Source organism: Vanellus vanellus (genome assembly GCF_965231255.1).
Source record: "Vanellus vanellus genome assembly, chromosome: 7".
Classification (NCBI taxonomy): domain Eukaryota; kingdom Metazoa; phylum Chordata; class Aves; order Charadriiformes; family Charadriidae; genus Vanellus; species Vanellus vanellus.
Window position 1 is genome coordinate 20663577 of NC_138912.1, and position 11837 is coordinate 20675413.

Consider the following 11837-nt stretch of genomic DNA (forward strand, 5'->3'; position numbering starts at 1 on the left):
ACCAGGCAAATCTGAGTGGCCTCTTTGGCTACCTTTCACGCACCCTCGCTTTTCTTGCGCCGCTGTAGGTTCATTCCCTTGATTTATTGGCACTATCTGTGTTTGGAAAGGTTCACGAAACTGTTTTTAGCCCCCTTCTACATCCCAGGGACATCGAAACACCCAGGGTCCTGGCTTGCTCCTGCACACCTCAGCTCCCCATCCTGTGCAAGATGGAGGGCTGGCAGCCGTGCAGTGCTTCCAGACACCAGGTCTGAGGTCCGGAGCAGGAGAGGCATCCAGGCATCATTTACCTCACCGCGCACAGCAGAGGTGAAGGAACGTGCAGGTATAAACCAGCTTGGCCTGCTTCTTCCTGATGGCATTTGGCTTCAACCAAATCTATCCCAGGCAACGTGTAAGAGAAGCAGAAAATAGAATGGAACTCTTCATAATTTTTCTCTTCTCCCTTCTTTTGCCCGAAAGGGAAACTTTCCGTGGAGTAGATGTTACTGGGAAATTGCTGAGATCAGTTTACCTGTGAATAAAATCCTTGCACTAGTCTCTGTGTGAACATTAGTCTGTAACTCTTGCCATTCCCTGGGTTAGACAGAAAAGACACATGGCTCCAGAGCAGCGTTCATAGCTTCAAACGGTAATGCTGGTACTTAACGGAGAGTGCAGTTATGTCTAGATCTACACAAAGCTGAGGTATTTAGCATCATTCTCTTGGAAAGAAAGACTGTAAACCAAAATAATCCTGCATTGCGACACTGCAACTATGTCCTTGCATGTTGTGTTTTTAATAAAAAGGAAATAAAGCTTGGAAGGGTATTCCTTTATGCCATCCAATATCAGACTGTTCCATTCACTGAAGGCTTGTTGTAATGAATCTAGGTATGAAAATGTCTTAATTATTACAGAGTGGCCACAGTGCAAAGGAGAAATTGATGCCTCGGGCAATATAGACTTGTCTCTGACCCAGAACTCCCCAAAGCAAAGCAGACTAAGATCTGATGCTTTAGAGCAGGCATTTTTATCTGCAGCTGCCCCGCATTTTTTCCACGGGAAATGCAGATGCAGATTTAAACTTAGTGACACGGACTTGCTTTTCTTAGGTACCTTTTGCAGACTCCTTAGGCTTGTCTGCAGATATCCCTGGAGAACAGGGTGAAACCACTGCTCTGAGACTTGACCAAGTAACACAGAGGCCAGTGGAAGGATTCCTGTCAGCTCTGAATGTCTTCAGAGCAGGTCCTTCGTGAGAATGCTGTTAAGGTCTGTCCTACTGCCAATGAGAGGCTCGCCATTACAACCCTAGAAGTGGTTTAACCCACAGGCTGATTTTGGCACAGAATCTCGACAAGCAGAGCCTGTAGATTTCCAGGGCAAGTTTTTTTCTGCCACTCCTCATGCAGGGCTGATCCTGCGTGTTGTGCTGAGGACCTCCTGCGTTGTGCTGAGGACCTCCTGCAATGTGCTGAGCACATATTTTTACACTGTTGTGTTTGGCTTCTCACAGGATCTCAGCTTGAGGATGTGCTTAGAAAGGCAGTGCCAAGTAAGGTTGGCAGCAAAAATTTCTCTACTTTACCCGACCGATCTCAGCCTATGAATTTCACAGAGCCTGGGACTTCTTTGGGGCTCACAGGACCCCACCATACCCGCCGTGCACACCTCGGAGATGGCTTGGTATCAGTGCCCATCGAAAGGTGGCAGCCCTGGTCTTTGGAGGGCGACATGGTAGCACCAAGCACCTTCATTGCTCCAGGAGTGAAGGGTACCAGACTTTGCCCCTGGGTGGGATTTGTTTCTTCTGGAGACAAGCCGTGAGGGAGGGCAGTGCTGGGTCTGTCCTTGGATCCAAGTACAAAGAAAAGTCCGACAGGGCCCACATTCATCAAATGGAGTCATTTTGCTTTACTTTTGCCACACCATGTGTTCTTTTTGGCAATCGTGAACTGTCCGAGCTGTGGGAGGAACGTGCAGTATTCTGTGATCCGCCTCTGTGTTCCAGCTTCAGGAGCTGCTCTGCTGAACTGTAGGTGGAGGTGGCTTCCCTGCCTGCAAATTATGGCTTGGTTTGAAAAACAGCAGCAACCTTTTTCTTACACCAAAATAAAATAGATTGCTGTGTGCTTTGTTGTGGGGAGCAGTTGGAGAAGAGAGAATCACTGTTTTCTTAGTGATCTTCCCAATCATATTTTTTTTTGTGGCTTTCCCCCCCAAAGAAAGACTAAAAAAATATTCCACTCCAAAGAGGCAAGCCCAACTTCATTTCAACATAATTACCTTGCATTCAGTTGAACTTCAGCCCTTCTGTACACTAACTCTTCAATCTAATTGTTTGATTAAACTCGTATTTCCTCCAGAAAGGTACATAAATAAGTGAATTGTTGAGCAAATTAAGAATACTTAACAGCATTGCATCTGAAAAGTAGTTACGCTGATTAAATTTTCTGTCCTTGAGGATTTTCAGGAAATTACTTTTGATCGTCAATAACACAATTAAGTAAACTACACGCACATTAGCATGAATAATTGATAAGAAATTATGTATTACCACGAAGCACTGATTTAATAATTCATGATGCGACACTCTAGTGACTGTGCAAAACTGGATAACATCGACAAGTCTGCCTGATGTTGCTGGAAATGCTGCAATTACAAACAAGTCCATAGTTTTGTTGTACAGTAAAGTCTCTGATGCATGCTGTAGTTTCTGTTTGTTTAATACTTGAATAAATTTAGAAAGAAGACCCTGAAAAGTTCCTGTACTGTTTTCATTCAGCTCAATTTCTCCATCCAAGCATCTGCTTTCATATTGTTGACTGCCCAGTCCTGCGGAGACCACAGAGATGTTGCAGAGTGGGGGAGGCTCCTCACATTCACAGCTGGAACCTGCTGGGTGTCTCACCACATTGCAAAATTAGGGGGCTCAAAGTTTTGCAGAGCCTCCTGTTAGGAGCAAAGCGGCATTAGCCCCCCCTTAATCCTGAGCCCAAAGTTTTTAAGACTCTTCAGTGTCTGATGTGTCAGCGATTATAACTATTCAGGATGATCTTGTGGGTGGTTGCTCTACATCAGCCATAAATGAAGTTTTCAGATTTGTATGGTTTGAGTCTGCGCAGTGCCACGTTAAACCTGAGGCCGATTCGCCAACAATTCGTGTGACTTCCCTAAGGGGAGACAGATATGTATTTGCATTCTCGTTAGCATGTTGGGGAAACCAGAGCACGGTGAGCCACATTTTCCTCTCAAGTTTTGATCTGAGACTTCTCTGCTCCGGGCAGTGCAGCTCAAGGGAACGTGCTCGAGGTCACTGAGCAGCAGCACAAGGGCAAGAGCAAAACTCAGGAGATCTTTGTCTCAGTCATGCCCGCTTCTAGCCACCAGACCCCCAAATAGACTGCCCACTGTGGGTGAGCCACCTACCTTCTTTCTTGCTGTCATATATCAGGGCTATGCCACTTAAACCACTCCTGTAATGGCCATGTCAGTAGCTCTGATTAAGTCTGGCATTTAAAAGTTTATAACTCGGCTATAAAAAGTCACTGAGGCTGAACCCCAGCGTGAGAAGCCCAAGCCCAAGGGGATGATTTACATGCGGGCTATTCCAAAATCAGCCTGCGTGATATTTTTTCAGTTTCTGTGAAGGAAAAATGGAGGCCCAAGGTTTGAGGGACAGATGTAAGACAAAGACGTTTTGTTTAACGGCTTACTGCATTGTCACTAGATCCCATGCAGTAATTCTCTGTGAATTTCCATACCAGCATGAGCCAGGCGCAGCACGAATGGCCTCTGTGCAAATGTCACTTCCATGATTCTGGCAAAGCATCTCCAGGTCTGCGCTCTTTTCTCAAGAAATCACAGACATGCACAATGCCCCGATTTCCCCTCATCCCCCACCTTCCCTGCACAGGCCATCTTCCAGCATCCCCGCTCCCTGCCCTGCAGAAAGCCCACAGTCCCGCCTCCACCTCTGGTGCTGACCCCCTGCTTGTGCTGTTCCCCTGCCACAGTCCCCCTGTCCCGACGCAGAGCCCTGTCCGAGCCCCGGGGAGGCTGCGGCAGAGCCAGCAGGGGAATCGGCGCTCAGGGCTTGTGTGCGAGGTTATTGCAGCGCGTTGGTCTGGGGTTTGTTAATAGGGGTTGATGAAAAAATGCCAGGCTGTGGGACCTTCTTTATAAGGTTGCATGCCATCCTCTTGGCTCTCCCTGCTTTTTACCTCTTACACATACATCTATGCAGGCTTCCTTATGCCTACATACATTATAGTAGGAAATGTGAATGCACCTTCGCTCAGTTATGCTGTAGGGTAGTGCTTCCTGCACTGCACGCTGGATAGTAATGAGATTGTTAAGCTAATTGGCTCTTTATTAAGAGTATTATTTACAATGATGCTGAAGGCCATGTGCATGCAGAAAAAGATCTTGGTATACCATTAAACTCTTCCCTCTTGCAGTTGGTGTCCTCCTGTGCGTGTTCCCCACAGGTTGCTGCCCTTGGCACTTTTGGGCTGACCTTCTCTGCACCTCCCGGAGGACTCCCCCATCCTGTGCCAGGGCCAGGGAGAAAAGCCTGCTGGTAGGGCTGTGTCTCTGGGAATTTTGCACTTCTGCTGCATCCTTAAGCTTTGTACATCCCCGCAGCAGAAAAAAGCCAGCGCAGCGCAGGAGGAAGTCATTTGCTGCCGGGCGGACCACGAGGGAGCAGGGATGGAGATGAAATGCTTGTGGTGTGCTGCTGTGGCACATTCTCCCTCTAAAAGAGCTGTTACTCGATAAAGATCCTGTTGTGCCCGGCTGTTTGTGCGGTGGAAGCAGTGTGTGAAGGCAGGGAGGAAGCGAGAAGCCCTGAATTGATACCCAGGCTCCAAGTACATAATTCAGACCTCTCCACTGAAGAGTTTGACACCCCTGCCATAAATAAAAGAGCAGTAGAGTGCAATAAACAATGCTTTATTCTTTCCAGTTAAAAACTTCCTTTGCACTGTAGTAAAATATTGACTTCAGGTGACCATATTACCGCAAAACACGATCTTTTCCTGATACCAACCAAAGAAGCCTTTACACAGATCTGGCCCGTGAGAATGAGAATTTCATTGGCATATAGCAAACCTAGCCTTATTTGAGAGTGACGTGTCAACAATATTTTAATAATCCAACCACAACGTCCCTTTTGCCTTCCCTAAGTTCTCTGCCACAAGACAAGTAGCTGCTGGTCTGCTGTCTCAGAAGACTGAGCATCATTTTTTGGAGCTATGACAAATCTCCTGTGGTAAACTCATAATAGTTAAAACTCACCAGGCTTTAAAGTATTGGCCTGCATAACTTTTCCAGTATTTAACCTGGATGGCTTCTTCTGTAGTCAGTGCTTTTGCAATATTGCTGTAACATAAATGACATGAAACAGAGAAGGTAAAAAACGTAACCACCTGTGTCATTTTAGCCAAGAAGAGTTCTCACATGCAGAGCAACAAAAGGCAGCTCTTTTCTGTAGGCTGAATCACTTCCAGATCTAATGTCCACCCCCAGCTCTGTTCTGATGGGGCTGGAAGTTACTTTACATCTATATTTTCTCATAAAAGGTGACAGCAGCATTGAAGCTGTTTCTGGTTTTGGCCAGTTGACAGTTTAGCTAAGTCACCCTACAGTCTCCTGGAGCACCTGAGACTGTGACAGCTCTGTTTGTACAGAGGAAATACCCACTTCTCTGGGCTGGTCTACTGGTGGGGTGGTTGTTACTGCCATGCTTTGTAGGCCCCAGCACAAACCAGAGTATTGTGACATTAATGCTGTGTACAGGTGGACACCTGGAAGTATGTCATCCTTCACAACTTAGCTTACCCATCTTCTGCCCCACAGATGGCCTGGACAAACACGGCTCATTAGCTGCCAAGGTCTATTCTGGTGTGCAGGTTCCCGTGTAGTCTGAGCAGTGTCCTTCAGCCCCGGTTGGGAGACCTCTGCTAGTAAGGTCAGAGAGGGCACTTTGAGAGCAGCCCTTAGAAGGCAGCCCGGACACAACCAGGCTGAGATGCTGGTCCTTGAGACTGGTCAAGGCCAGGAGAAAACTTTTAATTTCTAATTAAATTGTGTTTCCTTTGTCAACTGAACTGGTTTACCTTTCAGTTGTCCTGCTTGAGAATCTTTGTTTATTAAACTCTAGCATTCAGTATTGGCCCTAGAGACCAACACTTGCTATAGTGGCAAATTTATTAGGACTCCCATAGGTATTGAATAGGCTGAGGTCTTTTATTATATGCACACAGCTTCTTTACACCCGCACCGTACATGAGCCGATGTGTTAAATAAGATCCAAGGCCCATTAAATGAAGAAGCCCATCTCTGCAAAGAAGACTCCCCAGGAACCTAAACTCTGCCTGTTACGGCACTGCTGGCTCACCCTTGCTCCTCATTCTGGCTGAAGCCATCAGGTTTTGGCAGATGCTTGAGAACCAAGATGCTGATGTGATCATCAGTCCTTGGCACAGCAAGGGACAGGAACAACCCTGGGAGTTGTTCGTTTTTATTAGAAATATTTCCATAGCAATGCACAAGAAATTGGCTGCTGGCAGGGAAAGAAGATGTACAGGAGAAAAGAGCTGATCCTATTCCTCCTCTGAACGATTACTCATGTTTAGAGCTAAACCTAACTGGGACTGAGCCAGAGGTTCTCCAGGGAGGGTTTCACAGTCACAGTCCAACAGGGGTCAGAAAGGAAAGTTTCAAAATCCCACTCAGAAAGCCAAATACCTGAATACTTCTCCCATGGGGCTGAACCCGGGAATAATCCAGATCGATGTTGCAGCTTGTTGTTCAGACAAATAACACAGATAACAAGCAGCCAGGCTTGTTCCTGTGTGTGTGTGTGTGTGTGTGTGTGTGTGTGTGTGTGTGTGTGTGTTAGCAAACCCCAGCTTCATCTCTTTGTGATGGGGTTTCCCTCCATAGGGGTCAGGACCTGCATTTAGGTGAGTCAGCTTCATGCGCCCCACAGAGCCGTTTCCCTGTCAGCGAAGCCCAAGATGTGCTGCACAACATTTTATCCCTACCTCCACTGTGAGGCTGTGGGACAGAACTCACAACTTGGGTCCAGGCTGGAAGGAAAGGCAGGAGGACGGTTTCCTACTCAGTGCTTTCTTACAAGTGATCCCTTTGCACCGTGTCCAGCTACCCCGAGCCCTACAGAACTGTTTTTTCAGTGCAGACAAACAAAGGGAGGTATTTCTTGCTAAGGCATCCCCCTCTTTCGTAACTGAACCAGTCTCCACAGCTTGGGATGCTTGCTGTCCCCTCAGTGAGGGCACAGGAGCCATCTGGGAGCCCTCAGTGCCTCTGCGTCACCGGGCTGCTCAATGCCACTCTGCCTCGGCTGCGTCACACCGTCACCAGAGATGAGGAGCAGTACAGCTAAAGATACAGGCGATACTTTTGCCCCACACAAAATGATCGCTAGATCTGGGCTGAAATTTTCTTTTGAGGTAGTGCTGGTTGGATTCCATTTCCTTTGTTGAAATGTCATAGGTCTGCTGCTCTGAGCAAATGTCAAACCTCTAGGGAGCTGCTGAGGCTGGGAAGCCTCTTGTTTATGGGAAACTCTGGACACCTTCCAATTTCTACCCAGTTCAGATCAAATCAAACTTTTTAAATTATAATCCAGTGAGTTAAGAGCTATGCCTTTGCACCAGCTCGATGAATCAGATACATATTAAAATTACTTTAGTGACACCGGTCACTGGTGCTCTTCTGTTCTGCAATGCGCTGTTTGTCAGACACTTTGGAAACAGGAAAGGAGTGAATAAATGAGAGTCATTGTTATTAATTAGATTTTAGAATTACATTAATGAGCCAGGAAAGGAGGAGCCAAGGTACTGGAGACACCTTGTTCCTACTGCCACTGTGTGGGCAGGTGATTAAAGAGCATGCATTGGGATCTGTGATGCTCCTGAGCATCGCAGGCTTCCTCCTGCTCAGCCCCATCAGGCGTACACCACCTTGGCTGACAATGCTGTTGCAGCAAAAGCCCATAGTACAGATGCAGTCACATATATAGAACCTTTGTTTTACCACTTGGGTCAGATTTATTTACAGGGTGGTCTTACTGCCATGGTGCAAAGCTCAGTTTTACTGACAAAGCTGTGGTCCCTGAAGGAGCGCTTCAAGTGCAGTATGACTATACCATTGCTCTTACATTAGTGCCGCTCTCATGCCGTGAATGTGTCTGGAAGCTTTTCAAGGACCAGGCTGTTGTTTGGGTTTTTCAAATGAGAAGCGTAAAAATTGACAAGCATAATCCACATGGTTAATGTCCTACTGAGTGCGATCAGATAACCTCGCTGAGTATACTCCAGGGATCAGATATTGCACACCATTAAACATGTCTTGGATGCCCAGAAAGATATAAAACTACAACCAGGTTCCTCTACCACTTGCAAACGTAGTTAGTTAGCAGTGGGAATAACCCCCCGTCCCCGTTAATAACAAGACCATCAGCCCGGAGCTGGTCTCATGGAAGCTGTATCCAGAGATACGGACAGTCCAGCACAAGAGGGAGCTCCACAGTGGCTCATCCGTGGCTGACAGCCCTGGGAGCACTTGTCTGTGACTGGACCAGAAACTGTTTTTCCCTCACATAGCCCTTTTGGTGACACTGACATCTCTTCCTCATTGCAAACTTGACAAAAAACCCCCATCCAAAAAACAAACACGGAAAAAAAAAAAAAAAGCCAAAACAATGTTCAGCCCAACAAACCACAAAGTAATACACCAACTTGGACTATTGGAAACATTTTGAGATATTTGAAAACTTTTGCTTTAGTTTTAACTTCTTAATACATGTTTTTTAATGAATGATTTCTTTTAAAATCCAGAAGAAATCTCTAGGGCTGTTTACCTATACATACATGTAAGCAAATGATGATTTCTCAATAATTTTTCAGCAAATTTCCCAAATCAGAAGACAGCAGTTGAAAAAAACCACTCCAAACATGCTTTTTAACCAGCAGTTTCAGTCTTGTCAAAGCAGCCTTTTTTTTCAGCAGAGAAGCTGTTTTATGGGAAAATTCCTGCTAAGGTGCAGCCATGTGACTTGGCTGTGTCAGTAGGTTTTTGGGCCAGTACTCCAGCTGGTATTTGATCCTGCTTGGTTTGTGTTAGGGCTTATCTGGTTGCTAAGGTAAGAAGTTTACTGTTAGTTGGATCAGTGCTAGGGCCAGTTATGCTGCTGGGTTGGACAGTTGGGGCTGATTCCAATGCCAGGAGAAGTGTTTGTTGTCTGGAGTTCATAATGCAGTGGTTGCATGAAGGGGGAGTATTAAGCAAAAGGGCTTTTCCATCTCCCTTTACTGTCCCATCTGGCCTCGGCGGGTGGACTGCTGAGGACTCACCAACTGTACCACCTTTAGCAAGAGGAGTCTGCATGAGGGTGACCCCTTGCTCCTCCAGCGGGAGAGATGGAGGTATGGGGGCATCCCAGGTACACCCCCTAGTCCTGGCAAGAATATGGAAAGAGGTGAACATTCATCTTCTCAGGGCAGTGGAACATGCCAGAGAACGCGGGAAGCCCAGGGGAAAACGGAGCTCCCTTGGGGCAGACCCTGCAAGTAACAGGACACGCGGACTGACAGGTGGGAGATGCAAAGGACGGTTCAGGGACACTGTTTAGATCACATCCAGACACTTCAGCAGGACATGAATACTATATGTATAACTATATATAGACATGCAGACGTACCTAGATATATCTTCATATAGGCATACATCCATGTATGGATATATTATCAACAATAACATTGTCTTATAATGTAGTATGACGTTCTCCTTTCATTCCTTTCTGACTTTTCCTTTTGGAAAGCTCACAAAGCTACAGCCAGTTTTGGCATGGAATAATTCTGAAATGTTTTTATCCTCATTTCTTGGGAAGGGACACAGTCTCAGGAGACCTGATGCAGGCAGGCAGTGCTCACCAGCAGAAACCAATTCTGCAAACAGACTTTCAGCAATCTCAGAGCAGTCAAAGAAAGGGTCTCTTTTGGGCCAGGTCCAGTTCGCGTCCTCGGCAGCTTGTCAGCGCTGGGAATAGAAAGAAGGATGGCTCTTTATCTCAGAGTCTGCCTGTGCCATCTGTGGCCTGTCAATGTACGGAAGACCCTGAAACGGGCTGCCTTAGCTCACCTGAAATGCTTCACGGTGTTGGTGACAACACTGGCATTTCTGGCACAGCAAAAAAGCAGGGGAGGGCTTTTTTTTTTTTATGTGCTCTGAGTGCTGCCACTACCTATGCCAGTTTTAAGCAACTGGAGGGGCAGACGAGGCTCTGACTGCGAGCGCCGGCAGGCAGGAGCGTGAACACACCAGGGAGATCCAGGACAAGGGAGTCCAAGCCAGAGTAAGGAAGAAGTGTTAGCGGTCGGGCAGCTTGACTTTGACAAGCCCTGGCTTTTCAAAGCGTAGCTCCAGCTTTGAACGTTTTTTACTTTCTGCTGGAGTTCAAATTCTTTCCATTGCTAGAAGGATTTCAAAGATTGGCCCTGCTTCTCACAGAGTTTTCCCCCTCTCCTTCTTTCAGAGTACCCCAGGTCTCAATTTATTCGATAGGCACTTTGACATGGGAAAATGCTTACCTTTTAGCACTGCAAGCTGCTTCCCCAAAGGCTTGAGTTAAATCTGCTTTAATAAAAGCACAGAGCTTTAGGCAATTGGGACATAAATGATTTTTCTTTCTGCACTATTGAAATGCTGCTTTCTAAGTATATTCAGTAGCATATTAGAAACAAGTCTCTAATTGGCCATAGAGCACCGAAGACCTGACTGTCTAATGTGAAAAATCAACATCATGAAAACTTTGAGAATATCAAAAAGAAACAAGGGAAGACCACAGGTCATTTTCAGCCATTCCCTACCAATTTAAACCCCGTAATTACAATATTATCTTTAATATCAGGGGACAGTGGTGAATGTAAGATCATCATAAGACCAGAACAATCATCCTAAAGACAAAAAAAATTAATCATTGACCTCTGTTGTTATAATGAGCATTTCACAAAAAACCCCACACTGAAGTTCAATTTACTCAAGTGTTCCATGTTCTTTATATCTCCTAAAAGGCTCTGAAGCAGAGTTTCTTTAATAAAAATGACTGATGAACACCAGTTGCTCCAAATTACACACTTGTATGTATCGGGAGAGCCCATGTAACCCATCATGTACAATATCACCAGTTTCTGGTGCTGTTTTTTGAGTGAGACCGAAGATCAAATTTAGAGTTCTTTATTTACTCAGAATGGAAACAGAGTATATCCCCAAATACAGATATGCAAATCTGTCAATGTATTTCCGATAAAAACATAACTACCCAACTTTTCTGTTATATTCACACCACAGTAACTCTTTCACTGTTAGCAAGAGCTGCTTGGCTAGCCAGGGATCAAAGTACAGCAGATCTAAATGAAATTCACTTCGAGAAGAGTCTCCCCTGTGTTTCATAGTGCAACAGACAATAAAAGAAACTGAGAAGAAATGTAAAACCATCACTGACAAGACGTTGGAGGCTACATACAGTCTGCAGGACTGGTTAGTAATGAAAAAGACAAGTTGCATCAAGTTATGTACCTGGTAACTTCCCCCAGGTGGATGGGCCACAGGGAATGCGAAAGCCCTGATGTCCTCTGGGTGGTGGCAAGAAGGTGATCCTCTTCCAATGCTGCTGGACTGGGTGCTGGTACCACATCCCCAGGGTCCTCTGGCCAGACTGCTGCCCTCGCACAGCAGGGAAATGTGGGAATGAGCGCTGGAGTCCTGGGCCAAAGGTGTTTCTGCCCAGCCTTCTGCTCTCTCTCTTTAGGAGGGGGAGA